The sequence below is a fragment of the Ascaphus truei genome, chromosome 5 (genome assembly GCF_040206685.1).
Source record: "Ascaphus truei isolate aAscTru1 chromosome 5, aAscTru1.hap1, whole genome shotgun sequence".
Lineage (NCBI taxonomy): Eukaryota > Metazoa > Chordata > Amphibia > Anura > Ascaphidae > Ascaphus > Ascaphus truei.
In genome coordinates this window covers 256674613-256689385 of record NC_134487.1, presented here as the reverse complement: position 1 = coordinate 256689385, position 14773 = coordinate 256674613, and the positions used below count along the sequence as shown (strand labels likewise).

The following is a 14773-nucleotide window of genomic DNA, read 5'->3' as shown; positions in this document are numbered from 1 at the left end:
CCAGCTACTAGAATCATCCTGCTGAAATCCTGCTCCTGGTGTCCTATTAAATCCTGAATTACTCACAGAATTCTCCTTCTCCCTCTTCCTCTTCTGCCCCGCCTTACATCTCAGTCCTAATTTCTTGCTATACACCATCCCAACTCTTGCGTTCTGCTCAACCCCTGTTGTATTTAAAGTCCTCTTCCACCTAAAACCTCTCTCATTCACTGTCCCACACCTCTTGAATGCCCTTCCCCTCAATATCTGACAAGCAGCCTCTCTCTCCACCTTTAAGACACATCTTAAAATACACTTTTTAAATTAAGCCTATGAGTAGCTCCATGGCTGATACTATATATCTTATACCCCTTGCAGACGCACTTACCAGAACACCGTACCACTATTTCTGTACGTTCTCCCTACTTACAACTCAGATTGTGAGCTTTTGGGGGCTGTAAGAGATGTGTGCAGAGGTACGCAATGGAGACTGTTTAAAGTGAAACTAAAATTAGGCTTTATTGCGCCTCTCCCTTTAACACAGGAAAACATATGAAAATAAGCCAAACAAAAACCTATCTCCAACTTGGAGACTATCTACACATGTAGCGCAGCCCTCTCTGACTGGGTGGCTAGCTAAGCTATTTACCAGCCCAAATATACATATATATTATAATATATATATATATATATATATATATATATATATATATATATATATATATATATATATATATATATACAGATATACATATATATATACAGATATACAACAGTCTCATAAGAAAGTCTTATCTGTGTCTTGTAGCTGTAGGAAAGGCTTCTCTGCTCTCTGGGATCTGCGCCCTTGTGTGCTAAGGCAATGTCAGGATCCAGGTTTAGAATCTTGTCCCCTTTGTCTTGTTGTCAGCTTGCAGCTCAAGACATCTGTCCTTCCTTGGTCCTTCCTAATTGTGAGACTAAGGAATCCCCCATCCTGTCTCAGAAGAGGCTATTTCACAGAGCTGTTATTAGCAGGTGGGGTTGATTGCACCAGCAATTAACCAGCACACTGCTGGATTAGAGGCAAGCCTGTTAACAGGGATAAGACCCTGTTACAGGGGCAAGGACTCCTTTTTCCTAATTACCTTTTATGTCTAAAGCACTTATCCCCACTATGTATTATTATGTCACATGTATTACTGCTGTGAGTGTACATAAGTGCTATGTACAGTAAATGGAAACCGATACACACACACACACACCAACAACAACAAAAAACAACCACCACATTGTATTATTTAATGTCAAACAGTTAAAAACAGCATAAAAAAACTTGGTCACAAACTCACAAACTGCCTTTGAAATAGCACGCTGCTGAGTTGCAATAACTTAATTCTGTACTTTCCTCTGGATGGGATTCTCCCCACAAAGACCGTCACCAAGTGCTTAGGTATGCTGAATCCTGTGTAGATTCTGGCATCTGACGTCACCCGTAATCAAGCCTCCAGGTGTAATAGCGATCGTCTCAACAGGCTGTAATGTCTCTATGCTGGTAATCCTCTCTCAAAGGACCACAGCAAAGGACAATTCTGCTTGTTCTGATTGCACACAGTTTCAGAGGGGGTCTTTAGGAGATGTGTGGTGTGCAAATGGTTTTTGACTATGAGATGTTTTAATGAGAAAATATAGGCTTTTTATTCGCCACCACGTTGATAATTACCAGCAACAACAGGGTTTAACAAAAAAACAAAAACAGCCTAATTCCTGTTAGGAGCATTTACTGTACTTCCCCATACACCCTATCTATGGGTTGGGAGGCTAGGCCCCTTTCCAACAACTACTAGGTAACATAGTGGAAGTGAGTTACCTTCTGCCAAGTTAGAATTCTGAAAGTGCTTGTGCAGGGTTTCTCTCCTCAGTGGTCCAGGGTCCAGTTCCTTCCTGGCCAGAGAGTTCCAGTTCCCCTGCGAACACTTGAGCAGTCCAGGGTGTCTGCCTGGACTAGAGACCTTTATAGTGAGTCTCAGTGGGGGGTTTATACCCCTAACGAGTCATCTGTGGAGATTAATCAAGGATAGCCTGATTTGAGATTAACCTAATCAGTGCTGTATCAGACTGTGGGGACAGGATTTCCCTGTCTCACTATGCAGCAGTGAATCCGCCCTGTTACAGGGTCCCTTCACAGAGTGCAATGGGGACAACTGGACAGGTAACCCTACAAGGGAGAACATATGAGAGGGTATGTAATATGAATTGACAAGACTTACTTAAATATAATGATTCAGAACAAAATCATAAGAATAATGGGATAATAAATCAAGAAGAAATTTACTTTATTGCCGGGTTCAATAAACAGGCAAATTATATCAATGTGGTTTTGAGCAAACATTGGTCTTTGTTGAGGGCATATCCTGTTTTGGGAGATTATCTGAGTGGAAGACCTTCAATGATTCATAGAAAGACAAAAAATGTGAAGAATATATTGGCACCATGCATCCTAAAGGCTCCAAAAGGGGGGGAAAAGAACAAAAAACAGTAATACATGGATATCCAATAAGTCAAAGGGCTGTTTCAAATGTGGTAAGATTCGCTGTGTAACGTGTACTTTCATTGGGGACAAGAAAAAAAGCATTTATTTCCAGAATAACAGATACAGTTGTGTGAAAAAGAAATTACACCCTCTTTGAATTATATGGTTTTACATATCAGGACATAATAACAATCATCTGTTACTTAGCAGGTCTTTAAATTAGGTAAATACAACCTCAGATGAACAACAACACATTACAAATTACACTGTCATGATTTACTTAACAAAAATAAAGATAAAATGGAGACGCTATGTGTGAAAAACTAAGCACACCCTTACTGCTTCCATAGGAATTAAGATGCTAAGTAGCAGACATGTGCTGCTAATCAAATGCCCTTGATTAATTGATCATCAGCATGTATGACCACCTCTTTAAAAGCCAAAGTTTTAGCAGTTTGCTGGTCTGGAGCATTCAGGTGTGTGTTAACACAATGCCAAGGATGAAAGACATCAGCAATGATCTTAGAGAAGCAATTGTTGATGCCCATCAATCTGGGAAGGGTTATAAGGCAATTTCCAAACAATTTAAAGTCCATGATTCTACAGTGAGAAAGATTATTCAAAAGTGGAAAACATTCAAGACAGTTGCCAATCTTCCCAGGAGTGGACGTCCCAGCAAATTCACCCCAGGTCAGACCGTACAATGCTCAAAGAAATTGCAAAAAAAACAAGAGTTACATCTCAGACTCTACAGGCCTCAGTTAGCATGTTAAATGTTAAAGTTCATGAAAGTACAATTAACAAAAGACTGAAGAAATATGGTTTGTTTGGAAGGGTTGCAAGGAGAAAGACTCTTCTCGCTAAAAAGAACATGGCAGCACGGCTTAAGTTTGCAAAGTTGCATCTGAACAAACCACAAGACTTCTGGAACAATGTCCTTTGGACAGACGAGACCAAAGTGGAGATGTTTGGCCATAATGCACAGCGCCACGTTTTCACGAAAACCAAACACAGCATATCAGCACAAACACCTCATACCAACTGGCGAGTACGGTGGTGAAGGGGTGATGATTTGGGCTTGTTTTGCAGCCACAGGACCTGGGAACCTTGCCGTCATTGAGTCAACCATGAACTCCTCTGTATACCAAAGTAATCTAGAGTCAAATGTGAGGCCATCTCTCCGACAGCTAAAGCTTGGCCGAAATTGGGTCATACAACAGGACAATGATCCCAAGCACACCAGCAAATCTACAACAGAATGGCTGAAAAAGAAAATAATCAAGGTGTTGCAATGTCCCAGTCAAAGTCCAGATCTCAACCCGATTGAAATGCTTGGCAGGACCTTAAGAGAACTGTGCATAAACAAATACCCACAAACCTCACTGAACTGTACCAACGTTGTAAAGAAGAGTGGGTCAAAATTCCTCCACAACGATGTGAGAGACTGATAAAGTCATTCAGAAAATGATTACTTCAAGTTATTGCTGCTAAAGGTGGTTCTACAAGCTATTGAATCATAAGGTATACTTAGTTTTTCACACAAGGCTTCTCCATTTTGACTTTCTTTTTGTTAAATAAATCATGACTCAGTGTAAGATGAAGGTAGTCCGTGGAATCCGGAAGCGGAGCACAGCAACGGTGAAACAAAAAGGAGCTGCAATCTACTATGAAGATTAAAAACCTTTTATTGTGAGGAGGTGGGGGGGTCAGAACCAACTCTGACGCGTTTCGGGACGAATCCCTTTGTCAAAGAGTTGGTTCATGTTCGTTCACAGTGCCCGTTATGTATCCATAGCTCCGCCCCCAACCGTGACGTCATTCAGTGTATTTTTTTTGGCGCGAAGGTTTCTTGCAGCGCTATTATTGGTTCCTACCCTCAGCCAATGTTATGCTGAGAAGGTGAATAAATTATAGGCAGCAATTGGATGGTTGCGGAGCAATAATGGAACTAAACTGGCAACTGTGTAAAACATATACAAGGGATTATAGTGCAACATAAAAACAACAATTACTAACAGTATCATTAAAATGTCACAATGAATAAAAATAGCGATACGAACAATACATATAACCTATTCATCAGAGGAAACAGATAATGTTAATGTGGTATAAAGCAATGTCACAGATATTCAGCATAATCCATAGTTAGTATATAAAAAGCTGAATATAATGGGTTGTACAAAAAAGTGCAAAAAAGCCGATTCACAGTTATAGTGTATCAAAGTACTTATCATAGTGGGCAGAAGCATAATGGTAATATAATGGGTAGAAAGATAATACTAAATATGCAATTATAGTGTCTCGTGAAATTTTTACACCAAGGTATCATTTTATAATAAATCTACTCATGACGAATATATGTGGTTAAGGAAAATAATTCCGAACGAATTCATAAATAACCATAATATATAAAATATTAATTCATGTACTGTAAATCAGATATACAAAATTCTCACTTTTGAAGCAAAATAATGCAGACAAGAAAGAGATGAGGGAGGATGAAAAGGATGGGATGGGAAGGGGAGGGGGGAAAGGAAGGATAGGGAAGGAAAGGTAGGAAAGGGGGTGAGAAGGGAGGGAAGGAAAAAGGGGGGGGGGGAAGAGGGGAGAGGGGGGGAGAGAAGGGAGGGATGTGATAGACAGGAATGGAACAACATGTGAGGACATCAGAAAATCAAAACAATTCATTGTAAAAAATGTCTTAACTCCCAGTCAAGATTCATGCCCCTGGGGGATAAAGTCCCCAGTGCATAAATCCAATGCATCTCTCTCTGGTTGAGATGAGATTCCCTGTCACCGCCTCTGATATTCAAAGGAATATATTCAATAGCACTGAATGTTAGATTATGTAACGAGCCTAATGGGCAGTGCATAAAGTGGCGAGCCACAGGGAAGCGTTCATCTCTATTCTTAATGCTTCTTACATGTTCACTGATTCTTTCTTTTAGCATGCGTATGGTTCTGCCCACATAAGCACTGCCACATGGACATCTCAGAATGTATACAATAAACTTACTGTCACATGTCATAAATGAACGCAATTTGAATTTCTTCTTAGTGTGAATATCTGTAACAGATTTAATGGATAGAGCATACTTGCACATTCTACATTTGCCACAACTGTGAAATCCATTGGGGATAGTAGAACCTGAGTGTTTCCTGGAATCAAAAAGACTGGGAGAGATCTTATTTCCTATTGTCTTAGCTCTTTTGAAAACAAGTCTAGGATGACTCTTCGTATATCTATCCAAGTCTCTATCAAGCTTTAAAATGTCCCAATGTTTAGATAGTATAGTTCTAATTTGGGATGCTTGTCGAGAATAAGTTGTGATAAACAATGGAGTGTCATCAGACTGTTGTTTTCCTGATTGTAGTCTATTTTTTACAAGTTTGTTTGTTGAACATTAATTTAATAAAGTTGTCCTATCTGTACGTGTTGCTTTGTCTAGAGCTAGACCAATGTCTTTATCAGAATACCCTCTATTATGAAATCTCTCAGTCAGTTTGTCAGCTTGTGTCAAAAAAGTCTGTTCACTAGAGCAAACTCTCCTAAGTCTGAGGAATTGCCCGTTAGGGATTCCTCTAATTAGAGATCTGGGGTGCGCGCTATTTGCTCTAAGCAAGGAATTGGTGCTATTTTCCTTACGAAACAAATCAGTCTGAATTTGAAAATTTGAATCTATGTAAAGATGGAGATCTAAATAATCGATGGTAGTGTCATCAAATTTGTATGTAAATTTTAGATTAAATGTATTCTCATTAAGATATTCAAAAAAGGCTTTCAAAGTAATGATATCACCAGACCATATGAGTAACAGGTCGTCTATAAAACGACGATAAAAAATAATAGAGTCTCTGTAAGGGTTGGTGTCACCGAAGATGTGTGTCTTTTCCCAAAAGCCCATAAAAAGATTGGCATATGAGGGTGCAAATGATGTCCCCATAGCCGTGCCCTGTGTCTGTAAATAGAAAGTGTGATCAAACAAGAAATAGTTGTGTTGTAGGAGAAACAAACTATTTCTTGTTTGATCACACTTTCTATTTACAGACACAGGGCACGGCTATGGGGACATCATTTGCACCCTCATATGCCAATCTTTTTATGGGCTTTTGGGAAAAGACACACATCTTCGGTGACACCAACCCTTACAGAGACTCTATTATTTTTTATCGTCGTTTTATAGACGACCTGTTACTCATATGGTCTGGTGATATCATTACTTTGAAAGCCTTTTTTGAATATCTTAATGAGAATACATTTAATCTAAAATTTACATACAAATTTGATGACACTACCATCGATTATTTAGATCTCCATCTTTACATAGATTCAAATTTTCAAATTCAGACTGATTTGTTTCGTAAGGAAAATAGCACCAATTCCTTGCTTAGAGCAAATAGCGCGCACCCCAGATCTCTAATTAGAGGAATCCCTAACGGGCAATTCCTCAGACTTAGGAGAGTTTGCTCTACTGAACAGACTTTTTTGACACAAGCTGACAAACTGACTGAGAGATTTCATAATAGAGGGTATTCTGATAAAGACATTGGTCTAGCTCTAGACAAAGCAACACGTACAGATAGGACAACTTTATTAAATCAATGTTCAACAAACAAACTTGTAAAAAATAGACTACAATCAGGAAAACAACAGTCTGATGACACTCCATTGTTTATCACAACTTATTCTCGACAAGCATCCCAAATTAGAACTATACTATCTAAACATTGGGACATTTTAAAGCTTGATAGAGACTTGGATAGATATACGAAGAGTCATCCTAGACTTGTTTTCAAAAGAGCTAAGACAATAGGAAATAAGATCTCTCCCAGTCTTTTTGATTCCAGGAAACACTCAGGTTCTACTATCCCCAATGGATTTCACAGTTGTGGCAAATGTAGAATGTGCAAGTATGCTCTATCCATTAAATCTGTTACAGATATTCACACTAAGAAGAAATTCAAATTGCGTTCATTTATGACATGTGACAGTAAGTTTATTGTATACATTCTGAGATGTCCATGTGGCAGTGCTTATGTGGGCAGAACCATACGCATGCTAAAAGAAAGAATCAGTGAACATGTAAGAAGCATTAAGAATAGAGATGAACGCTTCCCTGTGGCTCGCCACTTTATGCACTGCCCATTAGGCTCGTTACATAATCTAACATTCAGTGCTATTGAATATATTCCTTTGAATATCAGAGGCGGTGACAGGGAATCTCATCTCAACCAGAGAGAGATGCATTGGATTTATGCACTGGGGACTTTATCCCCCAGGGGCATGAATCTTGACTGGGAGTTAAGACATTTTTTACAATGAATTGTTTTGATTTTCTGATGTCCTCACATGTTGTTCCATTCCTGTCTATCACATCCCTCCCTTCTCTCCCCCCCCTCTCCCCTCTTTCCCCCCCCCCCCCCTTTTTCCTTCCCTCCCTTCTCACCCCCTTTCCTACCTTTCCTTCCCTATCCTTCCTTTCCCCCCCCCCCCTTCCCATCCCATCCTTTTCATCCTCCCTCATCTCTTTCTTGTCTGCATTATTTTGCTTCAAAAGTGAGAATTTTGTATATCTGATTTACAGTACATGAATTAATATTTTATATATTATGGTTATTTATGAATTCGTTCGGAATTATTTTCCTTAACCACATATATTCATCATGAGTAGATTTATTATAAAATGATACCTTGGTGTAAAAATTTCACGAGACACTATAATTGCATATTTAGTATTATCTTTCTATCCATTATATTACCATTATGTTTCTGCCCACTATGATAAGTACTTTGATACACTATAACTGTGAATCGGCTTTTTTGCACTTTTTTGTACAACCCATTATATTCAGCTTTTTATATACTAACTATGGATTATGCTGAATATCTGTGACATTGCTTTATACCACATTAACATTATCTGTTTCCTCTGATGAATAGGTTATATGTATTGTTCGTATCGCTATTTTTATTCATTGTGACATTTTAATGATACTGTTAGTAATTGTTGTTTTTATGTTGCACTATAATCCCTTGTATATGTTTTACACAGTTGCCAGTTTAGTTCCATTATTGCTCCGCAACCATCCAATTGCTGCCTATAATTTATTCACCTTCTCAGCATAACATTGGCTGAGGGTAGGAACCAATAATAGCGCTGCAAGAAACCTTCGCGCCAAAAAAAATACACTGAATGACGTCACGGTTGGGGGCGGAGCTATGGATACATAACGGGCACTGTGAACGAACATGAACCAACTCTTTGACAAAGGGATTCGTCCCGAAACGCGTCAGAGTTGGTTCTGACCCCCCCACCTCCTCACAATAAAAGGTTTTTAATCTTCATAGTAGATTGCAGCTCCTTTTTGTTTCACCGTTGCTGTGCTCCGCTTCCGGATTCCACGGACTACCTTCATCTTGCTATTCCCAGCGTGATGCACGCTCTACATGGGGACTAAGCTGCTGCATTTGTGAGTACTCCGTTGGTTGCTGTTATTGCTTTATTGCCTAGGTTGATATTTGTCCTGTGAGTTTAGCTGACAGTCCGGTCATGGTATATATGTATGGACAGTCAGCTGCTCACGGAGACTTATAAATGATTCCACACATGATACCATGTTACATATAGGCAGCATACATTGAGTCTCACACAGCCTTCATAACTTTGACTACCCTAACTTCAATCAAGCCTATTGATACATCCAGTTCTGCTTGTTCTGAGCCCTGAACACTGGGACTAGTGCCCTCACGAACTTTATGACTCAGTGTAATATGTCATGTGTTGTTGTTCATCTGAGGTTGTATTAACCTCATTTTAAGACCTGCTAAGGAACAGATGATTGTTATTATGTCCTAATATGTAAAACCATAGAATTCAAAGAGGGTGTACTTTCTTTTTCACACAACTGTATCTTATTCTATCAATGGTTTTATTAATTGTACATTTGTGATAAACTTATTGGAGTGCCCATGGGACCGCCAATACATTTGTAGTACCAAGTGAACTTCCGAGGGAGCGTTTTCTGGAACACAGGAGGAATATCCTCATTGAATACATGTTTCGTGGGTTATCCGGGCACTTTCTCACGAAACATAATAGCGATCCCAAGGTAAAAAGTATGGCAGGTTTAGAGACATAATTCTTTGGTTAATAATAGATTTAGCACTTTATGTTAAAGGAAGTCCTATTGGATTTTTATCATGCAGACATTAACACCTGAAAGTCTAATTTAAGAGATAGACATGGTACCTTTCATTAGAGACTCTTAAATATAGTGATATATCTATTAGTTTTGTTTAAAACTGAACATTGTATTATAGAAATCATGTATCTGAATCTCTATTTTAAGTTGTTGAGATTTGTCATGCCATTCGTCACCGAAAACCTTTTATCTAAAATGTAGTTAATTCTATATTGTATGCAAATGTAATTTATTGGTATACATATTGAGTGTTGTCTTATTTATTATTTGTTATCTGATTGATTAATTTTATATGTGTGGATGAAATTATCCTACAAGATCCTTGTCTAGAGGTTGGGGTGAATGTTTTAGCGGACTATATCAGTTTGGATGAAGATTCTGCAACATGAATTATTAGTAACCTATATTCAATCTATTGGGAGACTAACAGATTTATCATACCCAAACGGTATGTTCAATCATTTCACAGTGAATAGAGGGTAAATCTACTGTATAATCCGAACTAATTAATTAATCATTTACAACACCTGTGGTAAATAGATCAGTCTCTACATATGGATCAAGTTTGAGTACTGGACATATATATTACCCTGATAAAGTAGCCAAGTTGCTATGAAACATTTAGGGTTACCTGTCCAGTTGTCGCATTGCACTCTGTGATGGAACCCCTCTGAAACTGTCTGCCACTATGTCACTTGATAAAGACCAATAAGGTCGAAACGTTGTGTTTGGCTCAATAAATGGGGTAGTTATTCCAAATCCATTTGTGCCCTGTGTTCCTTCAACTACTACTTGCATTGGATTGATTACAGGCTATCGTTCAAACACAGGAGCACCGGTAATTGTATCATCTTTTATTATACTTTTTTTTTAGGTGTGCAGCATTTATTTCATATACTTGGACTGCAATCATAATCTAACATGTTTTCCCCACCCTCTAGGAGATTACTCTATTACACGGTGTCATTTGCTGGTTACCTGTTGGTTCACAGAAGCTCTGAGGTTCCGCCGGTGGTAGTGGGGAAGACAAGACAGGCTTTTGGAGTGATAGATGTTCATTTCTCAATGGTACTAAGCCTCCATCTCTTGCGGGCTCCAGGAGTGATGGAGGCAAACCCTGCAGGAGAACTCTCTTCTTCTTCTTCTCCCCCCCCCCCCCCCCCCTGATTGATTGCACACTCAGGCAGGAGTATATAAAAGAACTGGAACTTTATTCTTCCAAACACAAAGAATACAGCCTTAAACTGATTCAACTATGATCCTTCCTCCAGGTGGTCCCTGGAATCAACCCTGGGACTTGAGGCTTCCAGAGCCTATCCTCTGGTGGGATGAGGGGTAGCTGTCCCACTCCCCAAAGGGAGGGGATGGAATGTAGTCAGAGCCCTGACTACACAGCTCACAGCAATCATTCTCTCTCATGGGAGAGAACATGTCCTGGAACTAGATTCCATATTCTTCTGTCTCTCCTTTAGTTTATGGGATCCATTTCTCCCTCCTTTAGTTGCCTGTCAGTTTCCCCTGTCCCAGCAGCAACGCTACTTGTAAAATGCAACATTATGTTGTAGTTCCCTCAGACATTCTGTGAGTTGTCATAGCAGGCCCAGCCTTTCTCTCTAGTCTGCCCCCCCTTCTGTTTGTTTTAAGATAGTCTGTCCCAAGGCTATTCCCTTTACCCACACTGCTCCTCACTTCCTTTCCACCCTAGATCTCAGTGAGTACAGTCCTGTCTGCATCCACCCCTGGTAAGGCCTTACTCTCTTACCATAGTCTAACCTCATAGAAGTGTATCGGTCATGTAAAATGCCTACAGTCATCTCTCCTGTTGGCAGTAAGGCCTGGTAAGTGTGGGCATGCCAGCAGTAATTATGGAGGTTTCCCCTCACACCCTGGTGGGGTGCCCTGTGTATGGCTGGGACTGGTCACATGCTCTGACTCCATGGTTAGTGATGTCAGAGGTGTGTCAGCCTCAGGAGCTTACATAAGGCACAGCACTGTGTCTAAAAGTTAGTTGCTAGAAGGTTCTGCTGAGAGGAGGAGGAAGAGTTCCAGCTCTTGTCAGAGCTGAGGAAGGAGTTCAGTTTCTATCAGAGTGTCAGTTATGTTATAGTAACTCCATGGGAGGCTGTGTCCAGGGACCTGGCACAGGACAGTGATTCCTGCGGGAAGAAGTGAATCCCTGATCTAGGTGATATACCTATCTAAAGGGAGCACGGACGAGATGATCGGCTGAATGTAACCATTGTGGAGGGCAGCTATGCCCACCGTGACAATAAAGATGGAGCTGATCAGAGAAACCCATGTGTGTGAGAGTCCAATGATTTCACAGGAGGCTGCACCACCGAGGAGTTCCTTGTCAGGATCATCCCCATGCGGACGCAGGGGCCCTGGTGAGGTGGAGGCGCTGCACTGGAAATAGGTGAGACTCAACACACTACCTCAGCTGCCTGTCTGACGGGTCCTCCCCACACACCATCATGCGGGAGACTCAGGAGTCCTGTAGCCAGCAGGTGCACCGTCAGGCATATTCACACTGTAATGGGGTCCGGTTAGACCACAGGGGCCAATGTGAGATTGGGTGGGTCAGGCCGGGCCAGAAACACCGTTACATTTGGAGGCGAGCTGCTGAGATCAGATCTGTCATCAGGACAGGCTTTTAGCTAGGTCACTTGGAAACAGGGAGAAGTGTCTGCTGCCACTTTGTGCTGCGTAGGGACGGACCTAGGGGTGGTCAGAGGGGCTGACGGGATATTGTCAGTTCGCAGGGACAACCTAGGGGCCTGAAGGGAGTGAGGGGTCTGGAGCCGGGTTATAGCTGACCGAGTCACCTTGAGGCAGTGCTAGTTGGTAGGATGCCAGAAGGGATAGCCTGTTAACTTGGTCAGGAGTCCTGGAGAGGGTCTGCGCTAGGCTGACCAAGACAGGTAGACGCCCCAAGTACTGCATGGCAGAGCCAGAGTACCTAGCCCATTCCAGACACTCACCGTAGGGAGCACAGACTGGGAGGAAGGAGCCACAGCAGACACTGAGAAAGTGAGCCTAGCCTGAGGTAGTGCAACACTGGGTCACACCTAGATAAGGTACACATGTGGTGGTGCATCTGAAGCTAATCTTTATTGTACCGGTGTGGTGGCTGCCCCGCAGAGTGGAGCCCCATGTACGACAACTGTTACGAGAGAGTGGAGGATCCGCGTGGTGCGGAGAACATAAAATGGCGGACAGAGGCTGATGGGGAGGGCACCCGTGGCGTGCAACCCACTGAAGAGCAGACTGTCGCCGAGTTGTCATTGACCAGGCTGCTCTGGAGCGGAGCGAAGGCTATGGCTGCCCCGTTTTTATCCTGTATGGGACAGCGAGGGGCCACCCTTGAAGAGTGTGAAGAAATTGTTATAATTGGGGGAGAACCCCGTGAGGAGAGCAAACAGATGGACTTTTTGGGCTCAACAGTCAACCAAAATGGCGGTTCCCGCTTGCTAGGGAAACCGCATGGGACAGTTACAGAAAATGTGGCTGGTGCAGGACTTGCAAAAAGCTGGCCGGGAATGGCGCGAACAGCAGAGCCCCGCCCTGAAGGGGGGCATGGCGCGAAAGCTATGGCTGCGCCGGGATGGACAGTGACTAATTCAGCCCCTGTGCTGAGTCAACCGCTGAGTTTATGGGACCCTCCCCTGATTTCTACCAGGGGGAGTGACTTCCAACTATGGCCTGTGGGGATGCACCCACTGGGCCCAGGGACTGATATTAAGACGGCGCCACTACAGAAAGTAGTTCCGGCCGTGGAAGAGCCGTGCAAAAAGGATGGTTATCTTGCACGAAGGGCGGCTGCCAGGAGAAGGCGGGAACTAGCAGCGGGAAAAGACCCCCACCCTTGTGGGGAAATTGGCGCGAAAACGCTAACCGCGCCCACCAGGACTGAGAAAGGCGCGGCCTTAATTAAGGGGCATGATATTCCCCTGTGGGACCCGCCCATTATTGCAACCCCTGGGGGCGGGTTCCAGCTCTGTCAAAGAAGGGAGGAGCCGAAGCAGGGAGTGGCGGATCCAGCAACTTCCATCAGTCAGTTGCGAGGAACCACTGAGACGGAGAGACCTGTACAGGAAGTGGCTCCTGTAAAGAGAATGGCCTGCTAATCCACTGTGGGCACAATGGTCTCTACACAGCCCTACTCAGTGCCCGGCGGGGTGCTAGTAGTGAGGGTGGCCAACACCGAGACGGTGGTTGGGCTATGCCTACAATGCGGGCTGCCCGGAGGCACGGTCAACACGGCGGCACGTTGCCCTCATTGCGGGACTTTGTACCTGTGGCCTATGCCCACATTCATTCATATACAGCCTGCTGACCCCCCGGTGGACGTGACAAGGCGCTCCGCCGAGTCCCCGGGCGCGCTATGGCTCAACCGCGCGAGTCCCGGAGACAAGGGACTGGAGCCGGTCAAGTCGGCTGGGTCACTGGCGATTGAGGCGGCGGAATCAACCCCCGCGAAAGGGGCAAAGAGACTGTCACCCCGCCCGGAGACCCCTAAGTCCGGGCGAGGGGATTACTCAGACGAGGACCTCCGTGAGCTGGCGGTAGTAAAGACGGAGCTGAAAAGATATACCGGGAGAACGACACCCCATGGGGTGAGTGGCAGGATGTCACCCGCAGATCGGCGATCCGACCGACGGAGTCCCGCCATCCCAGGACCTGGCGGAGACGGGAGAGAGACGCCTACACCCCTGCGGACGGGTAAGCCAAGCAGCCCTATTACTTACTTGGTTGCAGCAGACGGCGAAGCGCTGGAGGGGCCGCGCCAGGCCCAACGCGCACGTGGAGAGACGGCATCACTTCCGGTGGCGACGGCGGAGCAACCGGATGTCGTCATAGAGGAAGAGATCCCGCATGGGGGTCCCACGCGAGATGGCGACGCTTCCGGTTCCGGGGAGGACGTCACTTCCGGTGGCGACGGCGGAACCCAGGAAGAAAAAGCAGCGACGCTTCGGCGATCGGGGGAAGGTCCCCGATCACTTACAAGGCCCAGAAATTGGAGAGACGATCTCAGGACTGAGGAGGGTGAGACATCATCCTTGGACCAGTCTACGGACA

The 14773-nt window shown here is 43.4% G+C and overlaps 1 long non-coding RNA gene across 1 annotated transcript in view; it reads right to left on the bottom strand.

Annotated features, from left to right (window-relative positions):
• Positions 1-14773, bottom strand: part of LOC142495864 (uncharacterized) — a 64282-nt gene that overhangs the window by 31786 nt on the left and 17723 nt on the right. The window lies entirely within an intron of this gene.